Source organism: Lepisosteus oculatus, chromosome 10, assembly GCF_040954835.1.
Source record: "Lepisosteus oculatus isolate fLepOcu1 chromosome 10, fLepOcu1.hap2, whole genome shotgun sequence".
NCBI classification, from domain to species: Eukaryota; Metazoa; Chordata; class Actinopteri; order Semionotiformes; family Lepisosteidae; genus Lepisosteus; species Lepisosteus oculatus.
Window position 1 is genome coordinate 14,302,692 of NC_090705.1, and position 26,363 is coordinate 14,329,054.

Sequence of the window (26,363 nt, forward strand, 5' to 3'; positions counted from 1 at the left end):
TTTTCTGACATCCAGAAAGTAATTCTCAATTATTCACATAGAATATTAATCTTCATCTGTAAATGGAACAGAATATTATCTTGCAAAATTCAATGTAATTTAGACTTTATGATAATTTATTTAATTTAAATAGTTTTAGATCCTGTTTTTAAATATTATTATTTTTTTAAAACAATACAGAATAAAGTGAATGGAATGAATCTGGAATAGAGAGTAATGTCCATTATCATATTATACTTTTATATAGAAATAATACTTCTTGTCATAAGCAAATAAAATCAGAAGTTGATTAAAGCAAAAGCCTGTGTTTTATGTTGTCCTGTTAGCCTTTTGATTTAATATTTTTTATCAGATGTGGCAGCTGAAGTACATTTACAGTATATGAGTTGATTGTGTGTTAGTTAACAAAGTGTTGAACTGTGGTATATGTGCTTAATGGAGACAGTGCTGTTTTTTTTTGTTTAAGAGACAACTCTAAATAAAATACAAAATGAAACTGTCCTTTTGAATTGGTTCTGGGAAGCTCAGAAACAAAACTATGAAGAATGTGGTACTGAAAATGTACCCAAGCAATATAACTATTTCGTATTTCAGTCTCATTGATTTTTGTGGCTCATTGGTAATCTGAGTAGGAGGTTTGCAGGCACATCCCTGGGCACAACTGAAGTTACTGAGCTCCATGGAGACATCTGAGTACAGGTCTTCACTACCACTTTATTTTTCAGAAGTAAACTATTGACTGTCTTTTCTTTCTTGAGAGAGGCAAAGAGAAATGGAGAGAAAAGTGAGCTTTAATAAGGTGTTCTAAATTATCAGGAGCAATAAGTACATTGAGAGGATCACTGCATCCTAAACTCCATACTTTTTAAACATAGGAGTGTTTAAGACAATACAAAGTAAAAACTCTAAAACTAAGCTAATACTGTTAAAACCAGTTAGAAAGTAGCAGCCTTGGAGAAAACTGTTCACCGTACAGAGAAAGTGCACAAAACTTTGTTGAGGTTGGTATGAAGTCCAAGCCTTCAGGCTGCTGATTTCCTGAGTACATCAGCACAGCTGTTTTTTTGGTCAATATTGATGGAAACATTGATTCAGGTAGTCAGCATTTAATGAGGAATGTAAAAAGTATTGAAAAAGAAATAATTTTAAGTGTGTCTATTATTTTTCAGTATAAAATACTGCTTAGCCAACCAGGTACAAAAGTTGGAATTAAGAGATGTGTTGTAAAATGGATATAGATATATACACTATAAGAGAGTTTATTAGCAAAAACAATTAAACAATCTTTGAAACAAAATCCAGTTTTTTAAAATGTCTGTTTGTAACATTACAATTATTATACATATTGTTTACAATTATAATTCTAAATTTAGAAAATAATAATATAATCTTTTAAGTTAAAATGTCAACCCTCATCAAAATTATTCTCTGAAAACCCAACATTTAATTAAAACAAATGCTCAGTATCTTTGAAGTTACAGTAACTGAACTATATGTAAATGGGTATGTCAGTGAGAAGTCGTGAGGAATTTAAAACTAAATATAATATGTTGGTATTGTTTATTCTCTTGTGTGGGTTCTTGGCAAACAATATATACAGTATATACTGTACAGTACTGTATATATGTGTGCTTTAAATGGTAATAATCAAAAGTTCCCCTTTTTTTCTGTAGGGATTCATGTAGGAGGAAACAATGCTCAGTGGTTGTCATAATAATATAAAATGGTTCATCTGAAAATGACAGTCACAACAATTTTCACAAGTCTTGTAAAATATTTTAAAACATTTGAATAAATGAATTAAGCAAGAAGTAAAAGTTTATGACCTTTATGAGGTAGATGTTTACATAATGTAGTCTCACATGCTTGTGAAAATGAATACAAATACTTTTTAGGCCTTACAATGGTCAGTTGCATATTTGGTTGGACACTATTGCATTATAGTGACATGCCAAAATCTCCATAATTATACATTTTGTGAGCATGTTTATCAGTTTAAATGATCATTCTACACCTCAGGGCAGGTGTTTATCTTATTGCTTTTGGACTAGTTTCAGCAACAGCTTCAACAAGACAGACTTTGTACATTGATACTCCCAAAATGCAGTATTTCAATTCAAGTCTTAATGATAATGAATTTTTTCAATGTCAGTTTAAAATTACATTTTTCATTTCTAAAAAGGAAGACTGGCATGGAGCTGTACTGAAACTGATGCCTAATTATGGTTTAGAAAACAAAAGAAATTAAATTACACAAAGATAATTTGATAAACATTTATTAAAATTACAGAAACAGACTTTGATTAATGCACATTAGAGAACCCTGAGAAAAAACTGAGCAGCCAGAATTGAAAACATACTTTTATTGTAGTTACTGAAGAATGAATACAGGAAGAGACTGGAAATATAATCACTGAAGAGCATTGACTTCTGCTGGCCCTGTGTCACTCTTCCTTAGGGTGTAAGGCTGTAAGAACAGAGTAATTGATTGTTCACACTTTCACTTCACTGAGATGTTCGCTTATAATCTACTGATGTACAATATTCTCAAAATAACACATTTTCCAAATATTCGCCTCTGAACTACTGTAATATTTAAAGATAATTATACATATACAGTATGTACTGTAGATCCACTATACTGTATTTATTTTTAACTTTTTAATGATACATAAGCATTGTCTTCTGAGACGTACTGTAGTAGTGTTTCTCTACTTTTTGAAATAGAGTTTTAGATCTGTTTACTTAGAAAATTAGATTAAATCAGCTTATTGTTTCTTGGTTTTGCATTCATGTCTAGCATTCTGCGGTGAAACATGACTGAAAAAGTATATTCCATGTTGCCATAATGACACAGAACTTTAAACATTTACATACCAGTATTTAAGAAGTATTATCAACATAAGGATAAGGAAGAATTAATCAAAAGATACCCAGCTGCTAAAGAATGTCAAAACAGGTAACTTGAGGCTCTTTTTCCTTGTTAATTTATTGCTTTAGTTTGTTCAGATGATTTAAAGCTTAAATAGTGTTATGGTCTTTTATCTAAGTGGGTGGAATGTTAAATTTCAGATGCATTAATGTCGCTGTGGCTGTGAGTACTCCTGGGAAGATCAAATTTAAAGTTATGGCTAAAGGAAAAGAAGCCATGCTGCTCTTCAGTTTCAAAGTCAATCCTGTCCCATGCTACCCTCCAGTCCATTTACCAGGTCACCGTTAAAAAGGAAGTTTCTAGTATAACATGTCAAAATTAGTCACGTAAAAATGTAAACAGCTCAGAAAACCAGGAACATACAGGCCTCAAGCCATCTGCTTGGTGTGTCTGTCCCGTTTTTACACTGTAGGCACTGCTTTTTGTTCACTCAGCCAGATGATCATTGTCTCAGAGTCAGTCAAGTGTCCCTCTGTTGCAGAGACCTGGGGATGTCAACAGATTGTCATGCCTTGCAGAGGAAAAGCCGAGGTTGGGACTCGGCAGGGAGGAGCCACGACAACAGCTGGTGCATCCCGGGACCCTGCTCCACTCTCACTTTCTGTGTTTCTATCACTACAGATGTGATAAGCATCTCCTACGTTTTGGCATTATTAGCAAAGGCACCCTGGCATAACCTTTCATCACACACTGCAGTCGTTTATAATGAATTTGCCAATTGCAGCTGTAAAAATGCCCTTAGAGACCTATGTGGGCTTAATAAGGTAATATGCATTATGGAAAGCCATAAAAAAACAAACAAAAGAATAAACCCATGTCACAGTATTCTGGCTGAGATAGGTTTCCAGTTTCATTTGATTATATTAAATTACAATGTTTAATCACCTTTTTTTTTCTTCAGAATTGTGAGGACTTCAAGTGTTGAAAGAAAAAAGGAAAGCTATTCAAAGCAATTTTTCTACATATTTCTCATTTGTCCGATTTGTACCCAAAAGAATTCACACTCATTTCGCTCACAATATCAACACTGATGTACAACAAAAACCTACAAAGCCTTTTATGCACGTTAACAAAGGCTTATAATAAATTAAGGCAAAACCAAGTTTGCTGTTCTTTATAATTGCCATAGCAACACTATAAATGTGATTCATTATGGCTCTATTGTTTGTGTATTAAGTGATGTACAGTATAATGTTCAATGACAATGTGAAACTTCTTTTGTCTGCTTTTATTATTCCCCAAACTCTTAGGGGCCATCAATTTTTTTTGAAATTTCTGATATGTAGACACTGTTTATCAGTAAAAAAGTAAATATTATATTATATATAATTATTAATGAAACATGACGTACCTGTTTTGGAATTCAGTACAAATGTTTCTGGCTAACTAAACTTACAAGTCACAGTCTGGTTGCTAGGTGGTGAGTTGGTGTCCCTCTTTCCTTAGCCACCAAATCCATATTTTTTCTGAACTCCAATTAGGTCAGTATTATTTCAAATAGGTGATCACTTGCAATACAGAAGCCATTATTCTTCTAAAATCACACGAAAAATAAGATATAGTTGAAGACTTAAAATAGATGTTTACACACATAAATTATATTTTGATTTAAGGGTAATTTGACATACAGTATTGTATGCAGCCAGGGGTTTAAATAGTCATTAAACAGTTGATGGTGTGTCTTGTTTTAACAGCTTCTTGGAATTCTCATTTTAACAAACTTATCTAACAAGATTGTATCAAAAGTACTAAGCTCTTTTCATGGGGCACTTCAATCTTATCCAGAAGCACAATCAGTTGAGTAACTGTAACTATGGGACTTTTGATTGAGCCTTCTATTTATTAGCTTGAAGCATCTCTAAAAGATCTTTGATTAATTGGGGTTAGTCACCCTGTATAACAAGGTCAGGACTCCCAAGCTTTCACAATTTTCTTCATTTACATCAATTAGAATTAGGGGGAGCCTTGGGCTACTTGTGACTTCTAAAAAGCTCTTGCAATCTGTGTGAATTTCAGGCATTCCTGGTTTAAATATAGGGCCTGTAATGAATTTAATGCAAATTAGACTTCTTCAGTCTGTCACTGTCATTTTATTTATTTTTTTCATTCTTAGATATCAGAGATATCATATCTCTTACTGAAAAAGTGAACAGGAATCACATTACTACCAGCTCTTGTATTTGTTTCTAAATATACTTTAAAAAATGTTCAATGTAAAAAAAGAGAAGTGATTGGTGGAAGTAATTTTATGGCTTGAATACATTATACTGTATCTTCTTTACATACCGTATATTCAGCAAACTTGACAAATGCTGAATAATTATGGATCTAATGTATATCAAAACATTTAGATATGGTAGACATTATCGAAATACAAAAAAATGACAACAAAATATCTATTCAGTTTTCAGGTCTTATCAGAAAAGTTACTATTTTTTTCAATCATATAGCCAAATTTGTAATTCACAAGTTTGGAAGTACTGTATGTCATTCATCACAAATATTTATGAAACTAAAATGAAAAAAAAATAGTAGTTTCACATAGTGTAAATAGAAACAACTATAAAGCTTATCTATCACTTAAGTATTAGTAAGGTGTAAAGACTTCCCTCTGTGAATTTCAATTGTGGTTATTAATCAATAAAATATGTAGACTGTTCTGGTATTTCCTTCCCTCCTGTTAAATGTCCCAGAACCTCAAAAGTCTCAGCCATCCTTCCAGACATAGGTGATGTGCTTATCGGCTGTACGTGTTTGGAAAAGGAGAATACAGAAAACAGGAACTTCAATTAAAGTGCCTGGTTTTCCAAAGCTGCTAAAGACTCTATGAATGAGTAAGGACATCAAAGTTAAACATTAACAACAAAATTTGTCAAATGTGTGCTTAGCGGTACTGAACTGTACCTGTACATAAAACGAACACTTAAATACAGATAATCATAAAGGATATGTAAATAAAGAATATCTTAATTTGCAAAAATGAATGCTATTTTGACTCAAAACAGTTTTGATTTAACCATTTATCAACTTATTGAGCAATATCGATTTAATAACATTGCTAAAATTACTAAATTCTAGATAATTACAGTGGCCTGTATTATGTTTGAATTTAGTGCTTGTGAATGGTAAGGGATAGTGTCTGAAAAGTAACAAAAGATGCCATAGGGCAGTGGTTTTCAAACTTTTTGGGCCAAGTACCACCCCTGATCAAACCAAACCATCCAAGTTCCACCTGCAAGTCATCTTCTCATAGGAACCCCAGAAATTCTCAATGGCCAACATGAGTGTGCGTGCACGCACAGACTCACATATACATATAATAAATATTATAATAATAAACTTATAGCGCCTTTTAAGGTGGCTTCTCAAAGAGCTTTACAGAAAAAAAAAACAGGAACAATAACAATAAATAAGCACCATTTCAGTGAGAGGGGTGAGCCTGTTCAGTCGAGCGAAGCAGATGTGAATTCATTTTTCGAGCCTTGATACAATTCACAGCGGAGTCTAGGAGATTTAAAATCTTCAGGCATTTTCTTGACAGCAAAGGTCTCGTGGTGGATGTTGCAATATGTCCATTCATTTCTGGATTCATGCAACTACACCGCTGTGTCGGCTTGTCATTGCACTAGCACTGTCTGTACAAACTCCGACGCATTTTGTTCAGTCGATGCCATTCTCTTCGATAAATCCATTCAGAAGCTGAAATATGTGCTCTCCTGTAGTTCCTGTTGCTAGCGGCTTACAGGACAGAAAGTCCTCTTGGGACATAACCTCAAACTCGTATCTAAAGTAAATGAGCAAATTGGCCAAATCGACGACATCTACAGATTCATCTAATTGCAGTGAAAAGCATCTGCTCATCTTAATGCGCTCTATCAGCATACTTTTTATATCATCTGCCATATCAATGGCTGTGTCTTTCAGAGGGGGCAGCAGGTCAAGCTGTTTAGCAGCTTTTTCTCCACACATAAGACATCAGCTCTTTTGCTAACGGTAAATAAGGTTCTTCAAAAATAGTGTGGGGCTTACCTGCTTTAGCAATCCGCAAGCTTGCATTTTTCCCCATTTCTGTTTCAGGAGTCCATCTCAGAAGTTAAAATAAGTTTTTATTTCATGGGAGCAGAACACAGAGACGCGTGGTGTATTTTTCTCAAATTAACCTAGAACAGTTCTTAAATATTTTTCTGTTATCTATCACGCTTTCCTGTGCTCACAAGATTGCCAGCGTTCGTACCACACATTTCTATGCATTCCTGTGCTAACAACATTGGCATTGTTCCAAAATTCCGCACATTCTCCTACAGATGCAGCCATTCAAAATGCGCGGGCGATACCGCATTATGGTCCGGTGCGCTTTACGCAGTCTACCGCGAGTTACCGGTAAATACCACTAGTTACCGTAAATTCTCCTATAATACCACAAGCAAAATAATAGTATCCGGAATTTCCACAAGGTGGAGCTAATAAAGCTCAACCTCTCATGTTTGAGCTGTTGCCATCAAAGTCTTTAACAAAGATATTACTAATAGTATTAATAATGAATGACCTTGGACAAGCTGTAAACTCAAAGTATTGCCCTGGTCCACAATATTTTTTTCATTGACCGTCTTTGTAAAAGTAACACCACAGCATTTCGCAATCACGCAATTGTTTCCAATCATGCAAAGTACAGTAATTTTTGAGAATCGATTCACCATGCCTTTCACATGCTCATAAAAGAGATTGATTTAGGAACATAAACATATTACCGTATGCAAACTGTACTGTATACAGTATGTATATGTATATTTAATGTCTTAACTGTGCCCATTTAAGTATTGAATATTTATATGGAATTTTACCACTGAAGGGAAATCTTAGTACCTGAGCATAAACAGAATAGGAGCATACTGTAACGCGTGTAAAGACCATAAACTATATTAATTTTGGAACTTAAACATACAGTATATGGCTGGTCTCGGTACTTTACCGTTTACTTTAGAAAACATACACACCAGTATTCCATTTCTCCCTAAACATTTTAAGCATCAAAGTCTTTAACTAACGTGATACCAGAATCAACAAGCATACTTTTAGAATTTGATTAAAAAGGAATATAATATTGAATCGCGTATCTAAAGAAATTAATAACGATATAATTATATTCATGTTGCAAAAAAACTGCAACGGACATAAAAACTCCCTTGCTTTTAACAGAGCGTTCCATAATTTCAACTACGAAATGTATTTAAACTGCGACACTTATCATTCAACCAGAGCTCGAAATATCACAAAGGTCCTCTAGAGCACAGCAAAGACTGTATTAAAAGTATACTAGTGACAAACTAGTATACTTTAGATATTTTTTTCTGAACCGGGGAAAATCTGATCATGTTTCTCTATAACAATAATAAAAACATTATTTTACATATCACCTTTATGTGATATCACCTTAAGGACAGCACATACAAGGGTTAATTGCACAATGGATCGCGCAAAGAAATTTAAAATAGTCTTCTTTAGGTGTGAGGGCAGGAGTGGATCGCAGAAGGCATAATCAGCAAATTAGGAAAACAAAGAACAGGACACGTGAGACGTTTATCCAGAGAGCGAGTGATCAGAAAAAGGAACAGCTGTTATGCCCAGGTTGTACGCTCTTTCTCTGCTGAATGAATAAAAGCATTTTATTAAAAACGCGTTTGCGTTTGTCTGGGTATTTACTCTGTGGTTTACATCTACTGTATTGCTTTGAGATGCCACTTTTAAAGGTGATATGTAAAATAACGTTTTTTATTATTAATATAGAAAAACAAGATCAGATTTTCCCTGGTTCAGAAAAAATATTAAATTTTGTAATCTTTCCATTTGTATGTCATCGGAAAATATAAGAAGTTTTTGCTTTGTGTAAGGATGGTATCAAAAAGTAATCTAAGTGGTAAGAAAGCTATGCTCCTCAAAGCGCTTTACAGGATAAAAACAACAGCAATAGTGTTAAGCTGGGCAAACGATTTTTTTTATAGAAATACAAAATGAGATATAATGATATGTTCCGGCTAAGACATTAACGAGTACAACCCCCCTCTCTGCGGGAGTGCTGGCTGTGACGAATTAAACCGGTTTCACAGGTATTTTCAAAGTAGAAGGGGACGAGATTTCCATCGAAAGACACCTCCCCCTCCAAAACCAAGGAAGTTCAGTACTTACTAGTTAAGAAAGCTAGGCTCCTCAAAGAAATCGCTTTAACATGCTAATACGTTGGTGTAACAGTCCGGGCGTGGCAAGCTTCTAATGTCAACTCGACTCGATTGGAAGACAATGAACATATTCTAGCCCTAAATTAATTAATAGCAAACATGGTTTACATAAAAGACATTTTTCCAAGAAAGTTTATAATAATACGATCTATAGTTGAAATCTGAGCCTAAATAAAAAGAAAAAGCATTTTCAGAGAGCAATCACGCTGTGTTTATGTAGAAAAAGCGATTAGGTTTATGAGCAATCTAATTACTTATTCGTTTAAAACGCTATATAAAAGAAAGTTTATTATTAATTTGCTGGACAGAGCGGTGAACATTATTATGGATAAGACAAAGATAACGATCCTGATCAGTTTAGAAATCTGTGTACGCTGTAAGGTTTTTACTTCTTAAACTTTTAAAATACACGTTTCGAATAGAAAGAAATCATCTTCCTGGTACAGTATGTATAGCAAACCAGCACGTCTTTTTTCTCCAATCAGAGGGGTTAGATGCTTGGTTAAAAGCAAAGGAGATTGTCTGTTATAGTGGACATAAAAACAAGAGTTCGCTGGCATTATATCCTAGAAGACACAGATCGGCGGCAGACCAGGAGAATGCCCGCAGCGTAAAAGAAAATGCCTGATGAACTAGGGATTGGACAGTTTCCAAGTGCTTGTACAATCGATGGAAATGTTCAAATAAATGTCCAAAAGAAATAAAATAATTATTTATTTCTTTATCATATTGGCTAGCTAATGTCCTCTCTTTGCTAGTTGGTGGCTGTGTTTCTGCATTGGGTAGCAACGGGTGACTGTTCTCAGGCGGAAGATGTAAACAGCTTATATTTCATGTAAAATAATTTTTTTAAATTCAAATTCATTCCATACAGCAATCGTATATTTGGGTACCGTTTCATAAAACTTTCATGCTTAAAATGTTTAGGGAGAAATGGAAGACTGATAATGGAATGGAATGAATGATACGTGTCGCAGTTTAAATAATTTTCGTAGTTAGAAATTATGGAACGCTCTGTTAAAAGCAAGGGAGTTTTTATGTCCGTTGCAGTAAAAGAATTTAGAAAAGGTAAAAAACCGCACTCAAAATGCAATTTAGAGTTTTCTGGCAAGAGGAGACACCCAAATTAATAATGTAACATGATACTGTTTGTGCATGAACAAAGTTATACTGCTATTTCCTTAGATACGCGATTAAAAAAATATTTTTTTTTGAATCCCCGGCGGAACACATTCCATAAGATTCAGCGCTTTTATATATCGCCTTTAAAGGTGGCTTCTCAAAACGCTTTACAGGATAAAAACAACAATAACAGCAACAACAACAATATTGTATTTCATTGCACTTTGAAAACCAAGTAATAACTTAACTATATGTGCAAACGTTTTATGATATGTCACTGTTGTGAATGTCTGTGGAGTGTATCTTATTTGCCTGTCTGTCCTGGCTCTCTCGCTCGCCCTCCCCCCCCCTCAATTCAATTCAATTCAAGGTACTTTATTAGCATGACAGATGGGTACAATCGGTGTTGGGTATTTACTTTGCTTTGAGATTCCACTTTTAAAGGTGATATATAAAATCAAGGCTTTAACTTGCTTTAACTCCCCAATGTACTTAAAAAATAAAAACAATTACAATCTAATCTTTCCACATTTGATCCCAAGATCCCAAGATAAAAAAAATCTAAACGGGGAGAAAGCTATGCTGAAAGTTTATTAAGATACTTAGAAGACAAAGATATCAATTTATGTTGCATTTGTCTGATTGTGAATCAAAAAACACATATATTTAAACCCGCGTTTGCGGTTTAAATCAAAACGCAAACGCGTTTACATTGTAACGCCTAGGTGACTATTCATTGTTATTAAAATGACTTAAATTCGATCATGTTGTGATATTTAGAAATATAAATTTGTTTGGTGTGAGTGAGGTTTTATTTAATCTCTGACCAAGGGAAACGTTTCATTTTTTCAAAGAAATGTTTGTTAAAAAAAAAGTCATGGTTCTACAGTGGGATTCAAATACAGACCGTGTGACATGGGAGTCAGGAACCTAACCCACAGCGCCACCAGCAAGGTCACATGCAGAGTGCTGAAAAAGCACTACAGAAACATTATCAACAGACAATGTACAGCGTGTACTATTCTTGTGTTGCGGTACATGAATATAATTATATTGTTATTAATTTCTTTAGATACGCGATTCCATATTATATTCCCTTTTAATCAAATTCTAAAAGTATGCTTGTTGACTCCGGTATCTCGTTAGTTAAAGACTTCGATGCTTAAAATGTTAAGGGAGAAATGGAATACTGGTGTGTATTTTTTCTTTAAAGTACCGAGACCAGCTATATACTGTATGTTTATGTTCCGAAATGAATATAGTTTATGGCTTTCACACGCGTTACAGTATGCTCCTATTCTTTTTATGCTCAGCTACTAAGATTTCCCTTCAGTGGTAAAATTCCATATAAATATTCAATACTACAATGGGCACAGTAAAGACGTTTACTGTAAATCTTTCTACAACAGACCAACGGACCACGAGTGCCCCTGTCGGTCAACCAATCATGTGCCACGGTACCGCGTGGTACCGTACGTCATCGTGCGTCACAATGCGCGACACCGTAGCCAATTACTTCCGGTACGTGTCTGTACCGGGCACTTTGAATGGCTGCATCTGTACCTCTCTAATTGCTGGAGATAATGTTTTTTAAATAGAATTGGGCACTTATGTCTTAGCACGCATTCCTGTACAAAGGTGTAGAATTATACAGTAGCTCTTGTGTCCACTCAAGTATTAGCGCGCCTTGTATCATTGTACGTAGGCTGCGTAGTCGACACGTATTCAAATAGAAAATATGAAAACCACTCCCAATTTTTCAGTGCACACAACAAAGTTCCAGGGTCATATGGCGTACCACCTGGTGGCGCTACACATACCACTCGTGGTACCATTCGTGGTACGTGTACCATAGTTTGAGAACCACTGCCATAGGGGTATAGTTTTATAGTGTATAAGGTTGATGTATAATGAGACTTTTGTTTTTCCTTGGCCTCCAAGACAGGAGGTTGAATTTTCTTAAGCTGTTAAAAGGATTTGGCACTGGGCTTGTTAGAGAAAGTGACTTCGACCCATTAAAACCTTGAACATGTTTGAATTCTGCTGTAGTTGGTGCAGCTGGAATTGTCACTGTCTGGGGAGTGTGTCAGTACAGCTCTGAATTAGGAGGTGGCCACAAGTGGCCAAGATCGAATCCCATTGTTGGCAGAGTTAAACATGTCATACTGAGACAATGCAAATTATCACAGTTCACTTCAGTAAATAAGGTTTAACTCAAGAATGTAAATATTTCAAGAACTGATGAATTACTATCATCTACAGAGACAAATCCTAGGCTAGACTTTGATTTATAGAGTGCATTAAATCGAAGACACTATTACTGTAGTATTTATAACAGTAGCTTCCCATGTTGTAAATAGAGAAAACATTAAATCAGAAGTATGCATTGTGGAGTAAATGTCATTCGCACATACTGTAACTGTAGTATTTCCTATCATGTTAGTTGTATATCATTAGAATGAGGAACAGGACACAGAGTGATTATGAGCTCAAAAGTCCCCAGGCTGAATAAACATGGACTCTTTGAAAAATGCCACATATTCATGATTCACTAATCCAATTGATTTAAAAATATATTTTGTATTAAACAAATTATATAAAATTAAAGTTTGATAAATTGTCAATTGTTATGTTTCATACTCCATTATTTTAGCTTTGATTATTTGGCTGGTATGTACTGTACATTACTTTTAAACCGAATTAGGTAAGTTAATGTGGGGAAAATCCAAGTATGAAGCTGCACACAGTTAAATTTATATTTCATAATTTCTTTAAATCTTAATCACAGTAGATCCAATATTTTATTCATTTGTCAAATCAAACTGTTAAAAAATACTAGTCAACATTATTATCAAAAAAGTATTCAACAATGACAAGTAAAAAAAGAGCTATTAAAGCACATTTATTTATTTGTATTTGAATTTATTGTTTCTGAAAGGAAAAAAAAAACTATCTATTGTCAATACATATCAATTTAGAAGCATTTTGTCAAATTATGATCACATTGAATTCTCAAAATAAATACATAATATATTCTTCAAATAAATGCATAAAGTAGAAATAAGAGATAGGTCACTAGGATTTCAAAGGGGATAGTTTTACATACTTGCTCTTTCTATTAATACATTTATAGTACTTCGATTTTTCAGTCATTGCAAGTAAATTACAGCTTAATGATTCATTACATGTGTTAACAGAATGAATAAATGAGAACAATTTAGATTTTAGGGGCTCTCAATAGATTTTGCTTAGTTCTTTCGTAACAGTAAGTGATAATCGACCTCTGTCAGTCTCTCAGCAAATATAGGTATTTCTTTCAAGAAGTCACTTAATTTTGTGAATTTTATTAGTTGGTTGCCATTTGTATTGGATGTCCATCTCATTAGCATCGATTCAGGATTATACAGTTTGAGGACAATAACAGATATCTTTGATTCTGATAACTTTCTAGTTGTCAAATTTGTGATACAGTATTTCAATTGTTTTTTTCTTCTTTAGAATATTTTACTTTCATTTTTATATGTTTACTTGGACAATTCAAAAAAGAGTTTGAATCATTTTTCATGCCTTCAGACAGATGGCAGCCTTGTGTCAGGCAGATATGGCAAATGTGTCTTTTTATTATAATGTGTAAAGCAGATGATATTTGAATGACCCATTACAATGACATGAACAAATTAAAGTTTATTTGTACTTTAAAAAAACTTAAGAGACTTTAAAACTACAGGTCCATTTTTTAATCATTCTGTAGTATTACTGTATCTAAAGAAATACTTAAGTTACAGTAAAATCTTCTAGATTTAAAACTGCACAAAATATTATTTGCTTTTTAAACTCATCCTGTAATCATTTCTGGTTTATTTATAGATCCAGCTAAGGGGAAACTTCAGATATGAGGGGGTAATTGTATCATAGACCCTTTTGATACAGCTCAGGTAGGTGTGCTTTTGTTGAAAAAGAAGTCTCTGGCTTTTAGCTGTTTAACACAAACAAATATGAATCAATGCATAATATTTTCCAGAAAATCCATTTTCAATACCCAAGATAACTTGTAAATTGTATAACCAAGTTTGAAGCAGATATGACACTAGTGTCAGCATGTTTACATTACTCATGCATTTAAACTGGTATAAGTTTGATCTACAAAAGTTCAACTTGAAAAACAGAAACAGAGACAAATGGATATACAGTATGCATCTTGTGAAACACAGTTTCACTGGTAGTCAGACTCCCTAGAAAAAATCTTGCACATCAATGTTTAATGTTGTCTGCTTTAGAGTATTTCCTGATAAGAAAGATGAATTAGCAAGAATTAGTAAAAAGTAAGGAGAAAGGGGTGTAAAATGTATATAGAATTTTTCTGATGGTATTGCATTCTTTAACAATTGCATGTAGGGGAAGCAAGATGATTTATCTTTTGTTAACAATAGAATGGAACTGGAACTCCCTTTCATTGGTTTGACTCCTATTTGGCTAGAAGGCACCAATTAGTAAATCTTTTCTGTTTTAATTTGATGATGTTCCACTTATTCAGGGTGTTCCACAGGGTACTGTACTGGGACCTCTATATTTCAGTTTTAGCACATACTGTACTGTATCTGTAACTTATTGGTTAAATCATTCACCATGGTGTACTTTCTGTTTTCATTCTTATGCTTAATTAATTACTATGATTACTTATTCTCAGAATTACTTGCAATTTAAATTTGATAACATTGTTGTGTTTCTGTACTTTTTATATACTGTATCTGCTTCGTATTAGGTAAAGAATGCAAACTTTAACACGAATGACGTTTTGTTTATGGGCTCCCAACAACAAAGTCGCTTCCGAAATAAAACCCTTGACTAAAGTTGAAAACTTGATATAATTTTTTATCCTGAGTTGTCTTTGTTGTTGTCATTGCATTGCATGTTAGAAAATTCTCAAGGGGATCCTTCCTTTCCATTGGCTTTGTATTGCCCAATTAAAGTTCTTGCTCTATCTGATGCTTGCTAAAAAATTGATATATTATTTTATTTACTCATTATTAGACTGCTTTAGATACCTGCTGGGGTACTTAATAGTCCTTAGTAAGTCAACAATTCTGTAGCTCATGTACTAACTAAAATTATTTTGTCTCAACATTTAATACCTGATCTAGGTCAAACTACTTACAATAGATTTTCTTATTTCAGTTTAGATGATAATAAATGAAACCACTTAAAATACAGTACACACACAGCTGATTGCCATCTTAAGACATTTTTATTAAATATTAAATTATGGGTATACATAAACTTCACCCTGAATAAAAAAAGAAGAGTCTAGTAATGTCTGACCACAAAGACTGGCAGAATCAGATATGATGGCAATACGCACATGAACACATGTTTTCTACTGTAGATGATGACAGAGCACAGTTATTTCCTGTCCAACTACACTTTCAATTTCCTGCTCAACACTTTAGTTTTATTACAGTGATAACAAGATAGTATCTTCAGTGTCCATAGGGACAGTCTGACAATGGCTATAGCAGAATACACTGATAAAAGAATTGATGTAAAAGAAAAGAGGGATAATACTGCCAAGAGTAGACAGACTAATAATAATAAAGTTTTCTTGAAATTCTAAAGGTGGGATAAGATTGGACATTACAGTAATATATTTTTGTGTTTACTCGTACTGTATATCTTGATTATCTTTTTTTTTTCACTTTGATTAATAAAAACTTTACATATTTAGTTCCAACACTTTCTTGTTTTCCTTATAGGTAATATATTAATTTTTCACCCATATTCACAAAGTTGTCATCTTTCCTGTGCTGTGCTGAGTCACCTCTATATCTTTTCAGTTTGGTGACGTTGACGTGACTCAGTCGACAAAAGTAAAGTAGTAAAGAAGACAAAAAGTGAAGAACCAGACAGTCTGAAGTAATCGTATTTTCAATTAATGTAGCGGGGGCTTCATTTAAAATATATATTTTTATTTTAACATGTCATAGGCTATCTGTTTAGTAAAGGTTCTTTCATTCACAAATTTCTCAGTATCCTCAACCATACATATAGATATAACAATATAACATAAGGTCCTATAGTTAGGCCAGTGTATTAACACAAAATGTTAAATTATAGTTAATTAGACATTTTTATTTTCCTCTAATATTTTTCAGATATCTCTATCTTTAGAAATTGGTGTAACAAATACAATTAGGTATTAGGTTAATGTTTTGCTTTGGGTTGAGTTAATACAAATATCTAACCTATTTTTAAAATATTAGGTTAAGTAATATAAGAGGCAAAAATATCAATATGAGGCCACCTAACAGTGTAGTTTGCATGATGATCAGATTTCTAGTGCATCTGTGAATGCTGCTAAAGCACTGTCACTATGCTCAAAACAAGGGTAGTACAAACAGACTGGAGAACTGCTATTATAGTCCATCTATAGCAGTACGTATGCATGAGAATTGGTTAGCTAATCATAACCAATGTAATTCCAAACATACCAATACATAGACCAGTAATTCTGACATCTATTACATGTAAGATTATGGAGACAATGATAAGATCACCTATAGGGAAATAACATTCCTGTGAATAATAAGGATAAAAAAAAGGTAGATCTTGCCTTTCCGACTTGTAAGAGAACTTTGAACAGACAAGCTCAGTAATTAATACAGGCACAATACATTGTGTATTTAGATTTCCAGAAGACCATTGATATATTTCCCCATAAAGTCTTCTCTCAAATTACAGGCTGTTGTAATTCAGATAAATGGCTGGATTTGTATGAAGAATTAATAAATAGAACAAAGAGAGTACAGATAAGGTGTGAATTGTTAAAGTAGTGTCATGTGAAATGTGTAGGTAGGTAGGTTTGTATGGGTGTGTTGGCCGCCTGGCCTGGCCTGGTTGGATACCTACTTGTATCTCTCCATGATTGAATAGGCTCCTGGCTCCAGGCTCTTGAATCTGCAAGACAAAACCAAAGGTACATGTAAGCATAGGAGCAAAATGTTAATATACTGGTAATTTTACCTTTCTGACATACAAGCCCAGAGAGGCAAGGGGAAGTATGGAAATTTACCGATGGTATGTTTTTTTAGATATTGGTGATCCACTGGGGATCGTTCTGATACAAACATGACCCGTACAACGAGAGTTGAATGTATAGTACTTGAACTAGATGGGCACTGATATAATGAAGAAGCATGAACCTGAAGTACAGTAGCTGAGAAGTATTTAAACTTGGAAACAAGGGGCAGGGAGCCCACAACAGGGCTATTTTAGTGGTAACAAAGGAAATCCGAGACAAAGCAAAGAAAGATAATTCTTCTATTTCTAAATACCTCAGTGCTAAAAACATACTGAATCAAATGCAAGAATGTGAGGCTACTGTAATAAGTAGGAATTGTGATATTATAGGAGTAACTGAAATATGACTATGAGATAATGACATAATGAATATAAAATTAATGGATGCACAATTTCAGCAATGCAGTCAGCACAGGATGATAATAATAAGAATTCCTTACAGTTTTTCTGGACACTCCATTCAAAGCACTTTACAGGTCCTGGAGACTCCCCTCCACCACCGTGCAGCCCCCACTTGGATGATGCAGCATGATCCACTCAACAGAGTGATGAAGCCAATTCATAGATGGGGAATATTTGGAGGCCATGATTGGAAAAGGTGAGTGGGAAACTTGGAAAGGACACCAGTGTATCATCCCTACCCTTCATGAAAAACACCCTGGGAATTTTAATGACCAGAGAGAGTCAGGACATCAATTTTATGTCTCATCCGAAGGACGATGCCTTTTTCACAGTACATTGTCGCCATCACTACACTGGGGCATTAGGACCCACACGGACCACAGGGTGAGCTCCCTTTACTGGCCCCTCTTATACCTCTTCCAGCAGCAACCTTAGTTTTTCTCAGGTGGTCTCCCATTCAGTTACCGGCCAGGCTCACACATGCTTAGTTTCAGTGGGTTGTGAGTTGCAGGGTGATATGGCTGCTGGCTGGATGCTGGATGCAGGATGGATGGTGATGTAGGAGTATTTTATATAGAAATGACCTGAAAGCTAGAGAATTGAATCAGTAATATACAATACAGGAAGTTTAGAATATAGATATGGGTTAAACTAGAAAACAGAAGTTTTAAGGATTTACCATTAAGTTTATGCTAAAACACAACAATAGGTGGTATGCATAAGGATGCAAATAGTTCACCGTATGATGAGAGCTAGGAGGTGTGTAGCATGGTGATGTAAAATTACTGAGAGAATTCAATTCTCATTAAATGGGGTTTTGTGGTAGTGAATAATTAAAGTGAATTAAAAAATGACATGGTCAAAATTCCAATTAAAAAAGTTAAAAGTAAAAGCAAATGTACCTATTCTTTTCAAACAAACAGCATAATGTTACAGAATATAGAATGTTGAAATAGACTGAGATGGATAATCAATACCAAAAGTATATTAAGAAAATCATAACCACTAAACTGCAAAGATTATCCCAAGAACATACCTAAGCAGTAAGTATAATCAGAAGTTCTTAAGATCTTTGTTTTCCATCACAGTTTTGGTGAAAAGAGTGATAACTCAAACATACTGGGTTGAACAAATATGTACTAATAAAGACACACACTAAAGTTCACACAACATAAAAATACAACATACAAGTTGCTCTAACAAGGTGCCCCAGAGACCTATGTCCTGACCAACCAGAAAAAGCACAGACGTATCAAGTATTCAAAGATCCTGTATAAATGTAACACCTACACTGGCCAATAAGAGAGCTAAACCTACCTTCAAAACTAAACAGAATATGATCTACAGCTAAATCTCTCTCTTTATAAAGCTGGATGCTACTGTATAACGTGAATGGGAAATCTTTCTCCCTCATCTAAAAATGAATCCGGAAACTAGGAGAGGCTGTTATTAACCTAGGGATTCTCTGAACAGGAAATCAGAGGTTCAAATACTTAACTTGAATCTGGTCTTTATGGATGATTTGGACAAGGACCTCTTGCCTGGCACGTTTACTTCTCTCTGTGTCTTCCTGTCTCTTCCTATGTCCTTCCCTTCCCCTCTCTGCCTACCTGTTTTTTTATCCTTTTTCTCTGAATTCTTATGCTGTTTTACCTGGAATTGTATTATTCTTAATGAATATCCAAGAACTCAATTAACTAAGGTAAACCAGTCAGTTCCTTTGATCAATGTGTCTCAGACCCCATACATCTCACTAAACACCTCAGTTCCTTTCTTGCTTTGAAGTTCCCGAGAACTGCAAATGTTGATATTAGCTGGATGTTGACCACAGCCCTTTTATCTGTAACTATATACAGTAATTATGGAAATAGTTTTAATAGAACCATTGGCCTATTGTGACCATAATATTGTAAACCTTGCAATACTTTAAGTAATTGTATAGTATACATTTATCTCTAAAGGTTGAGTCTAAAATTAGAGTCTAAAATAGTAATTTATAATAATGATAATAATATTAATAATAATCCATTATATACCACAATAGATATTGTGTTTTGCAGCACTATGCTTTGTAATTTGGTACATGTTGATATGTCTACTCAGCTTCAAAAAGAGAATGGGTTAAAATGTGTGAAGACATCATGTGATGGCTGTTTCTGACCTTTAGAATAAACAAATTCGTTCCTTGGGATTGCATCTCATTGAAGACATCAAGCATTCCTGGCATGCCTCTTGGTAAATACATTTTAACTGTTTCTCCTATTTGGATAATGAAATTATTTGTGAGATCTGAGGCACTCATGTTGTTTTTCCCCTCTAACCTGCAGACCTTCGAAGAATGGCTTCTCTGCTCAAGCTCAGTTCAGAAACTGATTATCTAAGCGCTCCAAATTTCAGCTAGGTCTTGATCTCTACTTAGTGCATTCAAGTCAATTTGTTACTGCAAATATAATTTTGTAACTTATAATATCCAGTTGGCTGGGCAGGAATGCTTATTCCAGATGATTTCCTCTCTTGACCCCATGGTGAGCTTGCCCTTTGCTGGTTGAGGCATTCAGCTGCCAATCAAAACAGAGTTTTTCATTAAATCCACTTGAGAATTGTGACAGAAATTAAGCTGCTATCACTAGTGTGCTTTCCTGCTCTTATTTCTCCTCGAAATTCATTTCAAAGGAACTTTTCCTTTTCCCATGTTTATCAATGGATTAAAAAAAATCTCTGTATAGAAAAGTTTCAAGATTAAAAAAGGTGGAAAAAGTACTTAATCAAAGTCTTAAGGTTTAGAGAATGGTGTAATTAGTTCTTACTGAAGTGACACTGACAAACACAGCTGAGTGGAGACAGGAGAAAAAAGAAAGCAGAAATGAACGTTTTACTTGACATTCTTGGCCCTGAAGCTAAACCCTGCCCAGGCCTTTCAGACACACTCACATACACACACACATCCAGCTGATTTCCCCTGAAGCAGTTGACATTTACCCTGGTTGGATAATTGAGGAATAACATTTGCGTTACAATTTAACATGACCCCTGCCTTTATAGCCCTTTCATATTACCCTTCTGAAAATGGTTGCTGACACCCTGGCAAAGCAGGAGGTGGTGTTATTGAGGGGTGCGGAAGGGAGGGGAAAGGATGGGGGTTGTGGTTGGGCACTGTTGATGATATAAGAAAGGGAAGCTTATTATTACAATGGCACAGTCAATGTCAAGAGGAGCTGCTCTGCCCTTTTCATTCTCAGGCGAGCCACTATTAAGAAAAATGTATTAAAAGGGGGAAAGACTCAGAGGCAGTGACATGAAGCCTGAGCTAAAAGCAAAGGTTAATGGATTGACTGTTACCTGTGCAAGAGGCTTAACATTGCCCCATACACAAGGGGACTGCTTCCCAGACTTATTTTCCATGAAACTAAATTAAAGGGCTAATTCTTATTTAGTATAAAAAATGAAGGGTAATCAGTTTATTTTAAACAAAGAAACAAGGTCAAGTCTCATGCTTAATTACAATGATTCTGAGTGATGTCTGCTTCACACATTGAGATTTCCTTTTACTCAATGAATAGTGTATGTATACATTAGTGCCTGACGGGGTGTCTGTGTACATTCAATATACAACATGCCTCAGAGCATTGTTTGCTTCAGCCTTCTAACCCATATTACACTCATATATGACACATGTATTTCACATATATGAACCAATTTAACAGCCTTATTGCATTTATAAGCAAGAACTACCAAAACACATCTTGAACTAATTGGATGGATGAAGAAAATGTATTCCTACTCACAGTTTTAAGCTGTATTAGTAACTTTAAAGCAGACAAACTTTTGAAAAAATGTAAATCATGAAGGATATTTCATTGTTATTTCATGTAGAAAAAGTCCAAATGATGCACACAACTTTCACAGAAAATCATTTAGCTTTTTTTTTTTGGTTCCAGAGGCAAAAATAGATGATAGACAAATATCTCATAAGAAAGACCCTTCATTTTTATGATGTGTGAAAAGATCATGCAGTTCCTACAAATTGCAGGAATGAATATTAATTAGCTCTTTCCATTTCACAATGCTGAGGATGAAATGCTAATGAGATTTCTCATCCTGCCTCTTGTATATTAAGTAAAATTTGGTAGCCAGGGACAAATTTGGAACTTTCTTTAGATGGTCTCATCAGCTTCAGAATGAAAGCATTAATTTATATTTATTCCAATGATATACAATATTTTGTGTTGTACACACCTAACTCGAGCTGCAGGTATCCTAATTATTATTCTCTCTATGCCTTAATCTTAAATTTAAAAAAGTGTCTTAAGATCTTGTAAAATTACATGTAAAATACATGTTAAATTACTTCACTTTTATGAGTGAGTAATGCAGTGTGTAACTCATCTATTAATGAAAACAGACATGTAAAATCTTGACTCAGTAGAAATTATAACATTTGAGTCCAAACAATATAAATTATTACAAGGAACATTTGCCAGGAGTTATTATCACAATTATGTAATAGGTCCTAAACATGGGTTTCTTCGGTGAACGCACAGATGCTTTATCTTAACAAGGAGAACAATCATCTTTAGAAGTGTGAAAAAACACACTGTCCCAACTTTTTTTAGTTATGAAGACGGAAACCTCATCACCTTGTGCCATAAAAATACCCATCATCCCCTTACTCTTTGAGACTGACAGGTAATATTACACCTCAAACAAGACGTAGAGGTTCGAAAATTCCAAAAACAACATGGATGACCTATAATAAAGGTTTTCTTCATACTTGAGATCACACTAAAATGTTAACATTCCCTTCAGTGTGGCTTCAGTGAGAGAACATGTGTCATATTAAACATCACAAAAGAAATCCCGTAGCTTTCTCTTTTTACCCTTTATCATTCCTATAGTAATTTTAGACTTAAAATTTCAGATTCCAAGTTTGAGAATAAAACACCTTTTTGATCAAAATCACTACTAAAACGTAAAGTTTCTTGTCTTGATAGTGTTTAGTGCAGATTAATCAAAAAGGTGCCGAATTGCAAAGTCCACACATTAATATGACACATTAATATCTGCTGTGTAGACTTTATGGTAATGGTCTTTGTATTTCTCTTAAGTGACCACTAGAGTGTACCCAAATAGCTCAGGCCCTATTACGATGCAGTCTTGCTCCGAAAACTGATTAACCCCACAAATGCCTTTTTGTATTGATCTGGGTCCTTACAGACTGTTCCCATTATTTATGAAACACCATAGCCTTTTTTAAAAAACAAAACATTCTTAGCTGTTTCAAGAGGTGTCACTTCCAAAAACACACTAAATATAATCTAAATTTCATCATGGAAAACTGCAAATATTTAACTTTCAATCTTAATAAAACAATAAAAAGGCTTAATTATAAATTTTACAAATATGAGGTAAAAAAGTGAGAAACCTGTAAATGTCTCCATTTTGTGTAACTATTGACACTTAATCAAATAAAAAAAAAACTTTTCTTGAACTTAAAAGTTAAAAAAACACAATTATGGAATAGCAAAAAATAATTCCAATACACCCTAATCAAGGGGAATATTCAGTTCCCAGGTATTTACACATTTGTGCCAACCTGGTACATTTTCAGCACCATTTCTTCATGGGCTTTCTTCATGATATATATAAGGGAAGGCGTTAATGTTGCCTTTCAGCTCTCCAGAATAATACCTGACCACTCAAAAGAAAGCACTATTTAATGGTAACACTATAAATTGTCCATACCTCTTTGTGTCTAGTTCCCTAGTCCAGCCTGGCAACAGAGTACCAACCATGAAAGGGGCTGCTATACCTGTAGTTGGTACTGTTGGCTGGCATCCATAGGATTCTAAAGTCTATGTAGTTGTGAAGTGTCATGGACATCATTGCTGACAGACTACACATGGGGCAGGACATGTCCTTGTGGCTGTTGTCTGTGTGTCCTCTGTCTAATGTCTGATCAGTGAAGAGCTAGATGCTATTCACAGTCTGTGATTAAGCAGGCTAGAAAAACATCAAACTTTGGTATCTGACCCCAAAGAGAACATGACATGGAGCCCTGTGTGTAGTGAGCTACTGTATGTATGGAAAAGATTTTGTCTCCTACATATTTGCAAACTGACTTTCTGCTTCATCAAACTGAATTTTTAATTTTCCTGCCTAACATTACACATACTTGATAGCCAGATAAACATCTTACCAATTACCAATAATTTACTTTTAATTTGTTCAAATCTTTGTAAGTCATCTTCTGTTGACAAATCCACATCCACCGACACAGCTAACACATTAACAATTCACTTACACTGGTCTAATGTTTGCAAGTCATCTTTTGGATTTGTTAGAAAATCAACATCTAGTGACAAAGCTAACTGTGTGATTTGTGATTTTCTTCTCATTTCACGTTGTTACTTCTCCTGCATATCCATTTTGCTTAACAGCTGTTTAAAATTGTCAATGAAATCCATGTAAAGTACAGGAAAATCTTATGCATAAATTAAAATACAAATTGAATTACTCATTATTTTTTGTTATTACCACCTAATCGGGAGTCACCAATTGTGTATTTTGCACATCTTGGCTTGCGGCTAAGAAACATGCAAGCACATCCCACACACAGTAGAATAAGGCAGTTTAGGAAGACTCCTTTTTCCCTTGCACCTTTGGCCTAGTTGTCTTTTACCCATGCCTCAGGCTTTATAGTCTTCTAACAGGGGTTTGGTAATTATTAAAAGTTATTATTCCCTGTTCACTTTAAAGTTCTACTGCATCTACTGCATCATCGTCATGCAAACAGACAGTTATAAGTGCAGAAACTGCAGCTACTAGCAACATCTTGTTCATCAATGCAACATCAATGTGTCGAAGATTTCTAATGAATGATACTAATGAAGGGGCTGTTTGATAACTAGTAAAATCTGAATTATGACTATGAATTTGGATATCTACAGAGTAATCTACAGAGACAGATATATACTGTAGATACAGCAAATGCAGGAGAGATGAAAAGGAGACCAATAACAGGAGCAGGGACCAATGTTACAACTGTGGATTTGGAAGATTCTAGTGATGGACAAGGGCATTTCCTCAGTTGTAGCAGGTGGCTGAGATTGCATTTCCAGGACTCTACCATAGGTGTTTATGCATCTTAAGTATTTTCAAATTTAATCTTAACTTTAAACTCATAGCTTTGAGAACAATGTTATCATTACAGGGCTGAAAAGTAAATACGTGTTTGCAAACCTCAGGGTAATTCACTGTAGGTAGAATTTTGGTCTTCAGTGACAAAGGGTGACTTCTAGCTGTTCTTAGCTGGTAGTTGAGTAGCTGGAATGAAACCTTTTTCAAATACACCTAGGGGACTTAGTCTTAGGAGATCCATGGAGAAACTGGAATGCTTATGGGAAAAAGCACTTCCAATAATCTACAGGCATTTTCCAACTGGATATACAGTATACAGGATTTGGAAGGACAATAGTAATATCAATATCATTACCACAGAGCTGAAGGGAAGTGAACAGCATGCTGGAAGCAAGAAAGTGTTGACAAGGGACAATTTACACCATCTCCTGATTTTAGGAAGGTTTTCATCAGTGGAAGGCAAATCAAGAGAATGAGCACTGATGAATACTTTCCTAGCTTTGCATTGATGATTTGCTTATTAATTAATGAGTGCATGCAAAACTTTCAGGTAAGATGATACTGGAAAAGAATAATGTGTTAAAGCAATTAAATGTAATTTACTGTATTTACTGTTCCAGAACAATACTGTACATGAATGTTAAGATAATTTGCAACTTTATGCATGGGTTTTATCACCACATAACTGCACAATGTTTAGAACTTTATTTGTTCAAGAAATTTGTTATTTTCTGTACTACATCATATCATACCAGTACTGGTACTTGTTATCCTGAGTTCATCTTGTTACGTCCAGGCTAGGAACAGCTTGCAGCCTGCGGTTGCCAAGGGTGACCACAACATTTGCAGCAGCGCTCGCCCTCAAGCCGAACCCATGAGTACGAGATCTGGCCGCTTGTCTGATCGTCCAGCTACCTTTCAAACAGGCAGCCAATCTATTAATCAAGCCTCTAATTAATGCCTGCATAAAGGTTTGGTTCACAGTTTATTCGGGGCTCTGACATTAAGCTACTTACGGCCACAGGTGCTCAGCTCCATGACCGTCCAAACCAAGATTGGACCTCTGTCAAGTACCGCTTAAGCCGTTAGTCTCCTCTACTTCAATCCCCGAGCTACCCAGCTGAATGGAAGACCCAGACACTTCAGCTGCAGTCAGCCCCATCTGCTTGAAACCCAGGGCTGCTTTTAACCTGACAGCCAATCTGCTTGAAACACACTGGACAACCCTTTCTACTCCTGTGCTTGCTAAACTCAACTCTCCCTGCCTAACCTCAGAGATACCCGAAATCCTGTGCTTGGATTTAAACTTGCTATTCAGCCCGTGGCACTGCACTGCAGGTTCTTGCATCGTAACACAACTCAAAAGAATTGATGATGCATTGATTGTCCATTCCCAGATCGCAACAAACTGAAATATTCAATTATGCTGGAATAACTTGCTTTAAAAAAATGAAAGAAAATCA

General features: G+C 34.9%; 1 long non-coding RNA gene across 4 annotated transcripts in view; it reads left to right on the forward strand.

Moving 5' to 3' along the window:
* The window catches only part of LOC107078628 (uncharacterized), a 200,859-nt gene that overhangs the window by 88,059 nt on the left and 86,437 nt on the right, over positions 1–26,363 (forward strand). For 2 of the 4 annotated variants that reach the window (XR_011190649.1, XR_001479580.2), the window contains exons 3-4: positions 3,414–3,500; positions 14,155–14,222. This is a non-coding gene — a long non-coding RNA (uncharacterized lncRNA). The remainder of the gene's footprint in view (positions 1–3,413; positions 3,501–14,154; positions 14,223–26,363) is intronic. The other 2 variants (XR_011190650.1, XR_001479583.2) reach the window with 1 other exon arrangement.